This window comes from Anabrus simplex, chromosome 8, assembly GCF_040414725.1.
Source record: "Anabrus simplex isolate iqAnaSimp1 chromosome 8, ASM4041472v1, whole genome shotgun sequence".
NCBI lineage: Eukaryota > Metazoa > Arthropoda > Insecta > Orthoptera > Tettigoniidae > Anabrus > Anabrus simplex.
In genome coordinates this window covers 150,685,422-150,703,292 of record NC_090272.1, presented here as the reverse complement: position 1 = coordinate 150,703,292, position 17,871 = coordinate 150,685,422, and positions in this window count along the sequence as shown.

The following is a 17,871-nucleotide window of genomic DNA, read 5'->3' as shown; positions in this document are numbered from 1 at the left end:
ATTTCCATCATTGGAGTTACTACCTCACTACTTACATCACATTCTCGGCATTACAAGTACTTACATCACTTAACAGAACACTTCTTACGTCTAACTTACTGCTACCATTAATTACATCAAACCTATGACTACGTCATTACTTAAATATCTCACTTAACATTACTTAGGTCACAATCACACTACTCTTAACTCTACTTTCACTACATAACTACTTATACTAAATACCAGTTCATCTTCTACCTTCAGCCTGTCCACTTACCGGTAACTTACCCGATTCCCTGTGAATCTGAAATACTCTGACTCGATAACGACACTTTGATAACCTTCATATTAAGACTATCATAATCCCTCTGATAACTCAAATCAGTACGCCTCCCATCTTCCGATTCTCTCTGATTACTCTTCTGATCCTCTCTCTCATAACTCAAATCCATACGCCTCCCATCTTCCGATTCTCTCTCGTTACTCTTCCGACCACTATCACCATCAACACAACTAATCCTCTGCGGATCATGATCACCCCCTCTCCTCTGATACACGGCTAACATTTTCCCCCTTCTCTCTACTATACTACTTTCCCCAGCTATCATGCGCTCTCTCTCGCGCGCGCGCGCCCTAGCACACATTCCTCCCAAAGCCTGTCAATGAACACTTTAAACTCTCCTAAATCAGACATATTATTCCAGTATACTCGAAACCATATTCTACTTTCACCGACAAACACATTAGACAAAATCTCCAACACGTATTCCCATTCAATAACATTATTCCTCAACTTACTTGCAAATCCTTTCTCGACTACTTTTACAAATTCTGTAGTACTGAACTGTTTTCCAGAAAACTTGGTTAAATCACGATCCCTACTGAACAAACCACTCGCTACTATCACGTCTAAATCTGTCTTACCTCTACCTTTCTGCCGTATCCTTCCCTGGCAATTCACAACTTCTTCTTCTTCTTCTTCCGCTGCTCCCTCAGCATTCTCTTCCACGATTCTCATTTCTTCCTTCAATTCTTCCTCTCTTTCTCTTACCTGCTGTGATAACTTTTCCTGTTCGTTCCGTAGTTCAGTGACCTCCACAAGTTTGCTTTCAATTTGTTCGATTCTACTAGTCTGTTCCCTCGTATCTTCCCTAACTGCATTGTAAATTTTGTCCAATCTTTTCTCGACTACTTCATGAATTTCTTCCCGATTACTCGAAATTTTATTTCTTAATTCTTTGATATTCTCTGTACATATATCTTTGACATGCTTAATTTGAGAATGAACATCGCTCCGACTCGACTCCATTTCACCTTCAATTTCAACACACTCTTCATTTAGCTTATTTTCTAACTTAGATGTTTGATTATTTATCTCTAATATCTTAGTATCTATTTTACTAATGGTCACATTAAAATTTTCTTTATAACTGCCAATTAATTCTTCCATCTGTTTACTCCTATCTTCACAATAAGTATCAATCGTTTCCTTCAACTTGTTCATTTCGGCCTTGAATAAATTAAAAAAATCTTGGTTCATTCCCCCCGCGATTTCCTTTTGGGTTTCAGTATGCTTCTCAATTTCTGCACTTTGCTGAATTACCACAGAAGCTTCCATCGTATTCACCTGTTCCCTACTCTGAATTTCACCTTGTATGTCCGCAGAAGCAATGACCTCGTCCTCACATGACTTGTTATTGTCTTCCTTGTCCATCTTTGGTTCACTAGTGATAGTACGCGATCTCAAATTAATTTCCCTCTTCAAATCCCTTGACATATCCCCAAAATACAAATATATATTCCAAAATCACACTCCTGAATTTTACCGATAATGATTCCGTTGGCTTAAATTGTGCATACTCTTCCCAAATGAACCTATGATATGCTGTCATTCAGAACAGATTCTGAATTTATTCGAGTCCCACGTTGCGTCGACACATTGAGAACTTCCTAACTGTCTGATTAACTTTACAAACATATTAATCTGCATATTACTTGAAAATCTGAATATCTGCATTTATTAAATAAAATACACACTCGTAGAACCCTGTACTCACACTTACTTGTTACCTGCTTACTTACACATACGTTATTTGAAGGGCGCCAGCTGTCACTCAGTACAGCAATAATAGAATGAGACTCTTGACCATCTCTAGGGTGTGGGGTAATAAGCTTACTTTTGACAACATACCATATAAGTTCTGGGAAAAGGAGATTGGCGTTCGGTTTCCCCATTAATTTTGAGGTTAAGATATTTTACTGTCAATGAAATGAAACTCTGAATTCGTTTGATAGAACAATATATATTCTTTAAATAATATATCAAAAAATAGTGAGTCTTGTTGCGATAAAACAGATGAGAATATGAAATTATGACATTGCAATTGAAAGAAACTAGGCATGAATTTGAATTCTTCTTGACCGGACATTTAACAATTTATACGAAATATTTCCCTCACTGATTCACTTGACTGTACCTTTAACACTTTGAGTGTAATTACGACGTAATCCATTGCTCTGGTGTTTACTGTAGATGTGTCACGCCTAACGTGGTGATACATCCTTGCGACTGCTTCTTCTCCATATCATCTGACTTCTTTGTAAGTCAATATGGTATGACCTCTTGGCAGGTCCAGGGTTGCCCTCTCTGACTCCTTGGTAAGCCTTGCGTCCGCGTCTTCCACTAAGTGACGGACCAACCATTTGGTCTCACTCTCTCAATGACCAATAATGGCTCACTGAGTCTTCACCATCTCTCGTTCACTCTGGTTGGCTGACCACCAAAGGCCTCTTGATCTAGTAGACTACTTCACTGTACTGCATCCGTATAAGTAATGACTGACGCTACAATGTGCACCCACCTTATATAGACTTTGGTTGACACAGCTACGTAATCTCCAGAAATAACAATGACATACTCCCACCTACGCGACAAATATTACATACAGTGGTGAAATAGCCCCGCGGCGATGACACCGTGCGCGCATATTCTAAATAAATACGATGACGTAGCCATGGAGCGGCGATGACTTGGCAGAATCGCCATTGATATCGCAATATAACAACGTCACTTCCAATCTCTGATATATACAACAATTCTCACTGTACAGGTATTGAGTGTTATACTACACATATGTATATATGTATACATCAAAGTGCAATCTTGCAAGCAACAGGCAATTGCAAAATTGAATAAAACGGATAATTACAATAATAGTACAACATCACAGATAACATAATAATAATACTGACATAATAATAATAATAATATTAATAATAATAATAAAATACAGATAAAATCATACAATAATAAAAATACAGATATCATCTTGTAACGGGATTTGAACCGTTACACTTATCACCGCTCCCTAGTCCACCCCGTTTCCATGACTGTGCTTCCCTATAACCCTTCTAAACAAACTTCCTAACTTATACGTAGGTACCACTGCGGTTCATATGAAAGCCATCTGGTGAAGGAAGAATTTGTAAGCTACAAAAAAATTAAAGATGACAAAGATGCAATTCCAGGTGTAAGGCTCATCTCTAAAGATAATTGGTATCTTGATGTTTTAGGAGTGAATAGACATAGAAAGGATGATGCAGACGTTGATTCAGAATTATTTGATAAGATAATCAGCTATGTGGGAAACGATACGGGAAGGAATGTGATTGAAGCAGGTGATCTAAATTTACCATTGTCAATTGGGAAGGTGTGGCGAACAACAGGAAGCATGCCCAGCTCATGGCAAATACGTTAATCTGGGAAGACAGCTGAATCAGAAAGTAATGGAACCAACTAGAGGAAAGAATATTCTGGACGTAGTTCTCACCGTCTTTGGATGTGTATCCCAATTGGTTCCAGACAACTTGCGAAGGATGTTGTTTCTAGCTGACACTTCCTGGTTGATGTTCATGCAGTGTTGTTTGTAGGTAAGAGCACGATCCAATGTTACACCCAGATACTTAGGTGTTGAGCAGTGATCTAGTTGAGTATCTTCCCATACTACCTGCCATTTCCTTGACGCCTGTCTGCTCTTTAAATGGAAGGCACATACCTGAGTTTTAGAGGGGTTAGGCTTCAATTGGTTTCCTCTGTAGTAGTAGGATAGTTCAGAATGAGCCTCTGATAACTTTTCTTCTACAACCTCAAAGCAGTTTCTTTGAGTAGCAGTAGCTCAATCATCCGCATATATGAAGCTTCTGGTGCCAAGTAGAAGAGGTTGGTCATTCGTATAGATATTGAAGAGCATAGGGGGCGAGAATACTGCCTTGTGGCAAACCATTCTTTTGTTTCCTCCATCGACTATTCTGTTCTTGAAATTCGACGAAGAACCTACAATTTTGGAGAAGATGGGTCATCTTGTAATCCTTTGTCATGCTGTATAGTTTGCGCAACAGTATACGGTGATTAATTGTATCATATGCAACATATAAGTCGATAAAAGCCACCCCTGTGATTTTATGATTTTCGTATCCATCTTCGTTATACTGATGGAGGACCTGTGAAGTACAACTTTTCCCTTTTCGGAATCCTGCTTGCTCTGGGATGAGAAGTGGTTCATTGATCGCTGTAAGTTTTCAAGGTCCGTTCTAGGATCTTGTACAGATGACACAACAGTGAGATAGGTCTGTAATTTTTAGGATCGTTTGGGTATTTTCGTGGTTTGAGAATTGCAATTACTCTGGCTTTCCTCCACACACGTGGTAACTTGCAGGTGTTTATACAGTTATTGTACAGTTATAGTAACCATTGTTTAGCAACAGGTCCAAATTGCTTTATTTTCTCAATACATATTTCATCTAGGCCAGTGGCCTTACCATTCTTACACTGATTTATTGCACTATTCAGCTCAGATAAAGTCAAAGGTTTAGTGATTGCATCAGTCTCCTGTTCATATTCCTCTCAGTTCCTTTATTCTGAAGTCGACATGGATTAGATGGTCGTCCATTTTGTAGAAGTTGATGTGCAGTTTGGTTTGCTGTGACATTGGAATGTGTTGATATTTTATTAGGATCACTACTCAGTCGTCTAAGTAATCCCCAGGCTTTTTGACTACTCCTACCCATGTCAGTCTCTTCCATCAACCTTAACCACTGTGCCAGTTTTACTTCAGAAATAGAAGAAATTACTTGTTGTCCCATTGCTGAAAGGATTTTCTTCGAATAGTTTATGATACTCTGTTAGGAGGGAAGAGGTTTCCTGAGTTAGACCTTGTATGTAGTTTGTTCTACATCCTCTAGGGATTGTAGCTCTTGAAAACTACCGGATGATATTATTGAACTGTTGATATGCTTCTGGAATTGGATTGAGTGGTTTGATCTTCTCGTCCAGTAAGTTGGTGAATCTTTCCCAATTGGCTTTCTTAAAAATTATATCTCCTTTTAAAGTAGTCCTCTTGAGGTATAATGACAGTTTTCATTATTTTTGGGTCTACAATTTGGCAGCCTTGTCAAAATACTCGTATACTTGATGATAACTCCAGGTTTTGCAGTCAGGTCTAAACGAATGGAGATATACGATTTTCACTTTTTCAATATTCATACTATAGGCAAAAATCTAGTTTTTAGGAGCAAAAATATGAAGGTAATATTCAGCTGCTAATAAAATTCAGAACTACTTTTAATCCCTGCACATATTGAAACAATCACTGAAAATTTCAGATGAATCTCATAAGAACTTGGTCGCAAGGAGCATTTTATGCAAAGAGCTCAAAATATTTTAAGCTGAAAAAGTGCAATTGAAAGTTTTAGGAAACATACTTGCTTTAAAACTACTCCGGACTGTAAGTTACTCCCTTGGACTTCTTTCTCCTCTTATGCACAGCGTAGGCCTACTACAAGGTAAGTATATTCCAGCGGTATTGTTGAAATGGTAGTCTTAAGTGCGGCCAGTATCCAGTAATCGGGAGATTATGGGTTCGAGCCCCACTGTCGGCAGCCCTGAATATGGTTTTCCGTGGTTTCCCATTTTCACACCAGGCAAATGCCGGGACTGTAGCTTACTTAAGGCCACGGCCGCTTCCTTCCAATTCCTAGGCCTTTCCTATCCCATCGTCGCCGTAAGACATATCTGTGTCGGTGCGAAGTAAAGCAAATAGCAAAAAAAAAAAAAAAAAAAAAAAAAATGGTAGTCCTAAAAACGTTGAAGCCAATATTGTCTGACCGCGTGAAAGGGGCGTAGGCTTGCTCTTTATACGCCGTGCCGCTATCTTTTAAATCCGTCATTTATAGCTTTAAAATGGCGGGATTTTTAGGTTAAAATTGAAAATTCGATTTTTGGCCAAAAATCGCAACATTTCAGTCATTACTCACCTTAACATCATCTAGCCGCGTCACTCCTGACCATCGTAGCATCCTCATTTCCTTGCGTGCAGCATTTTCTCGTGGCTCTGTTGCAGGCCAACACTCGATTCCGTAGAGCTCCACTGAACGGGGGCGATCGCACACAGTAGCGGCGAATGGGGGGGGGAGGGGGCGGCAGTCGCCCCCACCCCCATTTTGTAGAGAAAACCTTACATTTTTATTTCATTTTAGCTAGCTGAAACTAGGAATCATACGAATTTTAAAAAAAAATCCATTTTTACTGTACAAGCACTGTTGTCTTATGAGGTAATTATTTCGTTTAATTTCTTTAATTATTAACAAAATAATTATTAGCGGAAATACGCACAATGTATCTTTTACCGATCTGCATAGCACCTCAGCAAGTAGCGGAGACTCGCGCAGCATTCGTCAGTCTGGCAGTCTCTTTAGTTTCTGTTAGTCTCTTAGTGTGTAGTCAATTACTAAATGATTTTTAATTTTATAACCTCGCGTAAGTGTTTTTAATTGTAATACATGTGTAATACTGTTCCTTTGGTGAAAGTTTTATTGTATATTATTGAATCAAAATCTGAAAGAAAAAAAACTATTATTACCGCACTTAAGTTGGTAAACTTTCAACCTTTACCTCTCTGTTGAAATTCTCTCAGAAAGCATAAAAAATTGACCATTTTGTAGCTTTTAAAAAAAGTTTTGATGCATATGATGTACATAGCCCTTTCCCATCCTCTCGCAAACCCGGTTAACTTTGTTAACTGTGAATGTTTTGCCCCCCCCCCCGCCCACTTCTTATTCCCAATCGTTGCTACTGATCGCACGACAGATCTTTTATTTGTGATATAAAGGGATTTCGAGATCAAAGAGGACACCCGTGTCCTGACGGAACCAGGCAGCGGTCAGCCTCTGTACTTAAAGATCAGACTTCTTCAGGAGGGGGATAATCATCGAGTGTGATCATGCCAGCTGTCTGAGCGCCACACATCAGGTATTCAATCTTCGTCAGTTTTAGCTTCATTTCGAATTCATCAAGTCTTGCCTTCCACTGATTGACCAATCGCTAGAGACTGTCCCGGGTTTCGCTGGCCAGTATGACATCATCAGCGTAGAGTAGTATCTAAGGTTGGGGATTTTGAAGGCTTGCAGTCAGAGCAAGATCAATTTCATGTTAATGTTTACATTTCTGAGAGATTGTTCGCATAGCCGTCTACATCTAAAGGAATTTACTGAAGTGAATCATCTCCATCTCACCAAAACAAGGCCTCAGCGACGGGTACAACAGATTGTATTTCCATATAATGTTAAATAGTCCCACTATTATATCCATTTCGATCCTGAGCTGGACAGCGCATGCACACTAGGCTAAAAGGAACCAGCATCCCCATAAATACTGCTCTACAGCCTTATTACGTTACTTTAACATGGAACCATTGTTTTTCAGATGCAGTCCAGCAAAGCGTCGTGTGTTCTGCTTATTCTGTCTTGTGTGGCCGGTATGGTTCTCGCCCAAACCTTCCAGTATTCTCGCGGGTGGACCAACGGCAGGAAGCGAAGTGGTATGGTGTCTGTAGAGGAACCCACTGCCTGTCAGCTTCAGCGTCTGCGTCTTCTCCTTCAAGGACACAATTCTCCTCAGGTAAGCCGTATCAATCTCACAGCTAACCTAGATTCCAGTCCCATCAGCTTTCTTGAGTTTCAGTGAAGTATACTCTGTCCAGATCTAGTTTCTACTTGAAGTTTGACGCCATGTTGGAGAAAGAAGCAATTCTATTGTCTCAGACGACCCGGTGTTACTTAGAGCACGTGGCTTTGTTTATGTTTGTATACTTCTGGTGCCTCAGCTTTCACTGTGGTTGACACTTCGGGGTGATGTTGTTCAAATATTTCGTTAAAAGTCTACAATCTATTTACAGTCCTTCGCGATAGATAGTGAATAGTGTAATGTTTACCGTTATACAGGGTGATTCAGCTAAGTTGTCTACCTCAAATATATTCTGACCCATTAAAGATATAGACATTCTGTTTTCAAATTCTTAAATTGTATTAAGGGGCTCATAAAACACTGTTCTATTCCTATTACCGAGAAACAGGTAACAAATTTGTTCTTTTAAATGGGACTATACTAATTTCACCCAATAGAACAATGAAGAATCTAGCGACAAATTCAGTGATGTGCTTATTTTGCAAATCAGACGAGTACTTTTGGAGATATTAAAATGTTTCAAATGTATGGGTACTAGAAAGCGATGCGCCATTCGCTGTGATGTCCAGTGTATTGTTCTCTTGTATTACTCACACTTTGTTGTTGAACACACATACCGAACGTATTCCATACATAGCATATCGTGAGGGTATTGTGCTTGTCAAAGTCTTTGATGGCCAGCCACGCTCGTAAGAATAAGATTAGAAGAGACGTTCACAAGAAAATAAATGGGCGAATTTTGTTTCATTTTAAATTTTAAGGTGTAAATGAATTCACTTTTCTCAGGCCCAGTACAGTACTTATTATTTCAACTCGACCACTGCCTGTTGCATCGATCTTACATGTTTGTTTTAAGGAGGACCAAAGAGCCCATCAGTAATGTTGTCTATTAAGTTTGCATCTATTCTTTCCAATGACCATGTTATTCATTGGATTTTGAAGTTGTTGATTTCATTTAATGTACACTCGAAATCTTTAGTATCCTGTGGCCAGAAATATTCATTTCAGGCAAGAAATATTTGACCACAAGCTTAACTTTAAGCACCAAATATATCATGCAGCTGAGAAGTGTACGAATTTAATTCACGCATTGTCAAAATTAGCGAAAACATGTTGAGGACTTTAACATGAGGCTCTTAAGTTAATATATGAAGGAGCGATACAACCTCTGCTGCTGTACGGAACACCTGTATGGATTGGAGCTATGGAAAGGAATGCACTAAGAAAATTTACGTAAGAGTACAAAGGCTTATTAACATCAAAATCGCAAAAGGTTTCCGGACTATATCTAACGAAGCACTGTGTATTACAGGATTGACACCTATTGTTATTAAACCAGAAGAGAGTGCGAAATTATACACTGTGTTGAAAGAAATGAGACGAAATAATTTAATAGATCTTGCAGTGGGAACTGAACACAGATTACACCCAGCAGAAAACATCGTAATTAATGAGATCAACGAATCTGAAAATGACGCCCTTCAAATATTCACAGATGGAAGCAATAGTGACATCGGAGTTGATTCAGGAGTATGTTTCGGGAAAATACACTTATACGATAGTTAAACTTTAAACTGGATAAAAGATGTTCGAGTAATCAAGCAGAACAGTTGGCAATTCTGAAAGCACTTGAATCTATTGAAACATTGGTATTAAAGGAAAATATCTCGCGGAAAGCCAAGATATTCACTGACAATAATATAACAATAGACTCATTAAAGTATAATAACTCAACTACCCTGTTCACCAAATTAAGGTGAAAGCGAAGATTCTTGCAAGTAACAAGTGGAAAATCGAGTTCACCTGGATTAAGGCTCATGCTGGGAACTACGGTAACGAACTTGCGGATCATCTGGCCAAGGAAGCAACGCACAACAGAGAAATTAGTGAGTGTTACAGCAACATTCCTAAAAGTGTTTTGGTTAGGAAATTGAGAGATGAGAGTATAAAAAACTGGAAGAGCGAATGGGATTAAACGACGAAGGGTTCAGTAAGAAAATAATTTTTCCCAGTGTAATAGACAGACTTTCCCAACATATTTACTTTACGCCAAATTTCACAGCAATGGTAACGGGTTATGAAAAATTAAGAGCTTATTTTCATCGTTTTAAAATTTTAGATAGTCCCATCTGTCCATGCAATGCCGGTGATCAAATTGTTGACCATTTATTATTTCATTGTGAATTACTTGAGAGAGAAAGAAGCATATTAATTAAATATATATTTAGGTACAGATTCATGATCAGTGAGCAAATGTAGCTTAGTCAAAAATTATTTTAAACAGTTCTTACGTTTCACGAACTCAATTGTATTTGAAAAACTGTGAAAAAAGGATAGTTTTGTTTACATTATCATTTTGTTTAGTTATGTGCATCCCAAAAGCCATCGTATTAATCATGTATCTCACATGTACCGGTAACTAGAAAATTAAGTTTCATTTGTAATATGATTACTCAAGCATGTAGTATTACTGTCATGTAATGGGGCATGCTGTAAATAAAAGGTTAAAATATACATACATACATACATACATACATACATACATACATACATACATACATACATACATACATACATACATACATACATACATACATACATACTGTGCCCTTTTCAAGGCGTGCGATGCGGTATTCTTCTTGTTGGATTGATGCGCCGGCTGCTCCTGTGAAAAAATGACATCACATAATACCTACCGCTCATGCAGACTCTTATCTTCTCAGCGATGGTCACGTCCTTCAGCTTTCCTCGGGGTTGACAGGCCACACACGATCGGGGGTGAGGAAGTGAAAGACGAGGGGTCAGCTAACTACTAAAATGACGGTACCCAGAGACTGAATTAAATTTGAATAATTAAACTAGTTTATTAACAAAATCGGCAAAATGTGTAAATGAATGAAATTTAAAATGAAGTGAAATGACGTTAAATTAAAGTGCAAGTAAGCTTACTGGAAAATATTACAATTCAAATCTCCTCAACAAAAATATAAAACATCTGCCTTAATGAATTTGACTGAAGGTCGATAAAATTTGAATAATACACATCACCATCGAACTGGTGCCTTTTACGTCCGAGACACAACCACAACAGACCACTGGCCCACTAATATACAGCCTTTGAATAAGACACCATGAAATGCATTTAGATAAAAATCTCAAATAACTGGACTTGCGTGACATAAAATAATTGATTTAATTAATTACACAGATTTCAAAATGTGCATGTCCTAAGCTTGTTGACTCCAAGTTCAAATTAAGTTGATAACTACCCAATTGTAAAAATATTATTGTGTACAATAACCATAGTTAATAAAGGAAAATCCATGAACACGGTATCTCATTACCATATTATTTCTTAGCCACAAACTTAAATAAACATTGGCTGAACCAAGAAGAGTTATCAAATCAAACGTTGATGATGAACAGTTACTTATTTAATTAATTTACACATTACTAGCTGTGATAGCCTGGACACTTTACAAATGAAATAGAACAAGTTAGGCCAAGTGCCTTATTTATACCTTATTAAATGAATTCGACCCTTTTACAGTATTAATTTTATTTACCTTGCCGCTGTCTGTATTTGCACAGAGAATGATTAAAATTATATGGCATCACCATTGATGGAGGCAGATTCCATCTTGTCTACTTATTTTACGGCACTTATGACATAGCTTTTTATCAAAGGTCGAATCATTTACCTAATTAAACTTTTGTAGTGGGGTTCAAAGTTTTGTGATTTACGATGTCCTAGAGCATAAATGTTTACTTTGATTCTGGCTATGAACGATCTGTGGTCTTGCTAACCTAACACAATGAAATTTATTATTTACAAGATGTACATGACAATGGAGTAACCACAATGTTCCAAAAGAAAACAAAATAAATTCAAAATAACCTAACTACTCCTATCTTATTTACATTATTTAAATCATGAACAATCTTTCACGTACCTTCTGTCACTATAAAAAATATATTAAAACACGGTAACAAAATATCCACAAGAAAAGAAAAAGAAAGCGTTAAAGAAAAATCCAACAAGGATGTGCTCACCGCCTATCAAAATTAAATAAAAATATACGCACAAATCAAGATGCAGCAAAAATCGTGATCAAAGAGATTTTAAAATAACAACAGGGTGCACTTGACGGCAATCTTGTGACATCAGACATAAAGGTCTGGGCATGACATCTCACTACTTTCAAAAATCCTAACTGAGAATATTACACGTCAAAATGATTACAATTAACTTGCAAATTATACACATTTCTTGGTCAGTCTGTTCCATGTCTCAACTCGGCCTTTGATTTGCATATTTCCGAGTGATATGTTCGTCCCTGGAAAATTTATAAATATGTAAGCCTTCTACCTACAAATGTCACATACACTGACTGACAGTGACAATGCAACACCAAGGAGGAGTGGTTCGAAAGGGATGAAAGTTGGAGAAAAAACAGAGACGGCACGGATGAATAATTGATGTTTATTTCAAACCGATATGCAGGTTACACAATGCGCACGGCATCGACTCAGTAGGATGTAGGACCACCGCGAGCGGCGATGCACGCAGAAACACGTCGAGGTACAGAGTCAATAAGAGTGCGGATGGTGTCCTGAGGGATGGTTCTCCATTCTCTGTCAACCATTTGCCACAGTTGGTCGTCCGTACGAGGCTGGGGCAGAGTTTGAAAACGGCGTCCAATGAGATCCCACACGTGTTCGATTGGTGAGAGATCCGGAGAGTACGCTGGCCACGGAAGCATCTGTACACCTCGTAGAGCCTGTTGGGAGATGCGAGCAGTGTGTGGGCGGGCATTATCCTGCTGAAACAGAGCATTGGGCAGCCCCTGAAGGTACAGGAGTGCCACCGGCCGCAGCACATGCTGCACGTAGCGGTGGGCATTTAACGTGCCTTGAATACGCACTAGAGGTGACGTGGAATCATACGCAATAGCGCCCCAAACCATGATGCCGCGTTGTCTAGCGGCAGGGCGCTCCACAGTTACTGCCGGATTTGACCTTTCTCCACGCCGACGCCACACTCGTCTGCGGTGACTATCACTGACAGAACAGAAGCGTGACTCATCGGAGAACACGACGTTCCGCCATTCCCTCATCCAAGTCGCTCTAGCCCGGCAACATGCCAGGCGTGCACGTCTATGTTGTGGAGTCAATGGTAGTCTTCTGAGCGGACGCCGGGAGTGCAGGCCTCCTTCAACCAATCGACGGGAAATTGTTCTGGTCGATATTGGAACAGCCAGGGTGTCTTGCACATGCTGAAGAATGGCGGTTGACGTGGCGTGCGGGGCTGCCACCGCTTGGCGGCGTATGCGCCGATCCTCGCGTGCTGACGTCACTCGGGCTGCGCCTGGACCCCTCGCACGTGCCACATGTCCCTGCGCCAACCATCTTCGCCACAGGCGCTGCACCGTGGACACATCCCTATGGGTATCGGCTGCGATTTGACGAAGCGACCAACCTGCCCTTCTCAGCCCGATCACCATACCCCTCGTAAAGTCGTCTGTCCGCTGGAAATGCCTCCGTTGACGGCGGCCTGGCATTCCTAGCTATACATGTGTCCTGTGGCACACGACAACACGTTCTACAATGACTGTCGGCTGAGAAATCACGGTACGAAGTGGGCCATTCGCCAACGCCGTGTCCCATTTATCGTTCGCTACGTGCGCAGCACAGCGGCGCATTTCACATCATGAGCATACCTCAGTGACGTCAGTCTACCCTGCAATTGGCATAAAGTTCTGACCACTCCTTCTTGGTGTTGCATTTGCTCTGTCAGTCAGTGTATATCGTTGAAGATTTAACTATGCTAGTTAAATTATTTACCTCTCAATTCATATTCATCTCATTATTCTCAAAGTAGCACATACTTGTCAATGCAGCCTCGCTCAATTGAATACGGGCCTATCTTTAAATACACTGTGTCGTACGCATTCATTTATTACGACACCATAATACAACATGGTCCTCAAGCTTCATATTTTCCATTTTTCAATTGCTATCATCAGGGGTATTACTATCTCTTTGTTCATCTATTTGATCATATATCACATTCACATGCCATGAATTATCAGAATTGACCTGCAATGGTTTCCCTATCCTTATTTATTGACTGTAACAACAAGATTTGCCTGTCAAATCCACAGCTATCGAAAATATGAATCCACGTACACACAAATAAAAATAAAAAAATACATACTAAAACACATATCGCAAAATATAGGCTATGATATCCAACGAAAATGATAATCGCAAAACATGATAAAATTGGATGTGCTATAATTACGGTTAATTACAATTCAAAACAACTCGGCAGCGTCTACAAAATCAAATATCACCAAAACACTAATATTATTATATTCATATTATGTTAAAATCAGAAATTGCACTGGACATAAAATATCTACAGAGATTTTAGATTCACGTATGTTAAAATAGTAACTCATATCAACAATTTGTCCAGAAATATGTGAGAGAAACTCACTTAAGAAAAATACGATTATTTTCTGATTATTATTATATTATTATTATTATTATTATTATTATTATTATTATTATTATTATTATTATTATTATTATTATTATTATTATTATTATTATGACACCATGGCATTCCCATCCCGAATCGTCAGATGTGATTGTCCTAGTCTCACTTCTAACTCTACCTGCAAAAACATCTAAAATAAAATTACACCATCCGGTACGTGATATTTTATTATTATTAAGCCTACATAAATCGTTACCCTAAATTTGACCACTGATTGTTCATAGCCCTCAAGTATATTGTTACATGATTATAAAATGCTCATTTTATCTTTGTGCTGGAAGGCTGGTTGGATCATTCCCAGTCTCCGCTACATAATTTACTCCATTTTCTTCATCTTGCGGATGCTATTCAACACTTTATACACACGAATTGGATCCATTCTCATACTTGCGTAGCACACGTAAGATTATTTCCACACACGCCTTTTAACAATCATATGAAGAAAAACTAAATTACACTGCAATAGCTCTCGATGAGTTGACGTGTACTGTCAGGAAAAACATATACCTGGCGCAGACTCCTCTTGGTCGTCTCTGTCCAGCTTCCCCCTTTACCGCCTGTTTACACAAGGGATTTAGTAGCCATCGACCTCACTCTGACAAATGAAAGCGGCCACCAGTCCTTGTACTGTTAAGCTCCACTAGTAAACAAAAGTCTCTCCCTGCAATTAGCTCACCTAATGTTTGCTCCCAAATGTCTCAGATGAAATAACCATTTTATAGACTGCGCACGTTTAATTGTGACGTTTCCATGTGAGACATGAAGAAATGTTTATTAAAATACAGTCCTCCAAAACAATACTTCTCCACAAGAATACTAACGTGCAAGCTAACTGTGAGCTAAGGAATGTTGTATATTTACAACTTTATGCAAACTCCTATTATCCATCTCCGTTGTCCGTCTGTTTCACTACGTTAAATGTTCATTCGTGAAAAGTTTGTAAAATAACTACCATTGTCATTTTTGCTAGGATAATTGTCTGACTGTTTCCTATGATCTGATATTATTTTAGAGTTCTCCCTAAGTGTTCATTACTTGCCTAAGACTCTACTCACACAAATGTTAAGTCGTCTCTTAGCGCTGCACTCTCTGTAGAATCGCCTGTCTGCACTGAAATTTCAAGTAGGACTGAGATATCCCCACACTGCGGCTACTACTTTTGTAAATTCTCACACCCCCACTTCGAAAATAGTCCGATTGGAGGGGATGCGGCGTAGTAATACGGTACCTTGGATCGTTTTTCCACTTGTCCGTAGGTTAAAATGTTCGGAAATGCACTCTAAATATTCCAAAATTTGGTTTAATTTGTATGTTGCACTGCGTTATCAGAAATGATCGTTGCTTAATTTATAAGTTGCAAAGCGTCATATGGCCTATTTACACTCGGAGCACGGCGCCTTGCCGCCATGACACTCCGCTCCTTGGGCGCAACCACACTTCCACACAATGTTGAAAACTTATATTTTGAGAAATAATTAACCACGTATTTGCGTGAAATATTCGTTAAATATTATTTGCAGGTCAGGACACTGTATTTCACTACTACTTTCGACACCAAATCACGGAAAACTGAATACAGATTCCCGCTAGGACAAGACAATTTAATTTCTTAAATTGTGATTGGTTAGAATCTTGCCGCGCATCGTAGCTCGGATGCAACCACTTTCTGCTAAGGGGTGACAGGTATTTTCTCTTTCCTTGTCGCACACTAGGGATGGGCACATTCCATATCGCCGATTTCCCGTGAGAAACCAAATAGAAAGTCTGCATTTTTCGGTGCCATAAAACTTTATTTGAGGGAGGCTTTTAGTTAGCTATTTCCTGTTCGTGACTTAAAGCATATTTGACGGATGTACTTCCAGCCAACGCGGCTCTTGGGTGGCGCATTGTGAGACTGCTAGCTTTTCCCTGCCTCTGCAGTATTCACATATGCGAATTTAATAATTTAATTATCATTTCCATTAGGCTCATTCGATTATGGGTGCAATACACTAAAGAATACTATTCCTTTCATCATTCAGCCTGTAAGCATCGGTCTGAATATTTATTATGCGCCTATTCATTAATGCCATTTTTTTCTTCCTTTCAGCTCTACCTTCCTTGCGAAATGTGGAAGTCCTTTTCTTCCAGTGAGAACTCCCTCGCCGATGACGTTAGCGAGAAGACGAAGAGGAGATCGTCTTTTATTGAGATGGTGCCTGCCATAAAAAATGTCAACGACGCTGAAGAGATCTGATGCTTCTCCACAGCCGGCAAATAAACTACTCAACTGTTAATCGAGCAGCTATGAACCTAACAGTGAAAAAATGTTTTAATTTGCTAATCGACACGGTGAACTTAAATGTTATATACTCAGTTTACTACCCAAGACTCTTCAGTTGAATTACCACCTCATAACCAACCTCGGTAGTACATTTCAGTATTTCTATTTATAAGTTACTGGACTACTTTATAACTTTTGTTACATAATGATATGCCATTTCAATTTTCTGTAGTGCTGTGAATAAAATGTTGAATAATACTTAATGAATTGTTTTAATTGCTATCATTTGGCGTTGACAATTTGCCTCCAGTATTACTGGTATCATATGCCGGCCCTATGGTCTAGAGATAGCGAGCATGCCTCTTACCGGGAGGACCAGGTTTCGATTCCCGGTCAGGGCAGGGTTTTTTTAACCTGGATCTGAGAGACGGCTCGAGATCCACTCAGCTTATGTGGGAGCAACTGGGTATAGCTGTCTGATGGTGAGATACCTGCCACTGATTAGAAAGTAAGAATAACAGTGAAGAGTATTCATCGCGCTGACAACGCGTCAGCTCGTAATCTGGAAACCTTTAGGCTGAGCTGTGTCGCGTGTAGCAACATGGGTTATTTTTGTTTGTTTGTTTTTTATTACTGGTAACATGAATATACAACTATTAAACTTTAGCATTGGTGAACTATGAGGTATCATTTACCTTTGCTTTTCGCTATTATGATAGCAATAATTTAAAATGTCCGTCAGTTCCTCCGGTCAAGAATGAAAACACTTTTTTTACAAATCGTAAAATATACTACTAAAATTCAGCACATTTCGCAACTAGCACATATAAAATAGACCTAGTTGTGAAATGGTAAGTTCTTCAGTCGCAGCTAATGATTAGCGAAGAGCAGTGCAAGGATGTTGGCTTGTTCCTATTGCTTGCACATCCACTCACTTTCACGCGGTAACCATACCACGGGAATAACACACCTGAAAATATCTTCCCTGTAGTAGGAATTCAAGGATATTTAAAAACAATATGAAGTATGTAATTGCCCCAG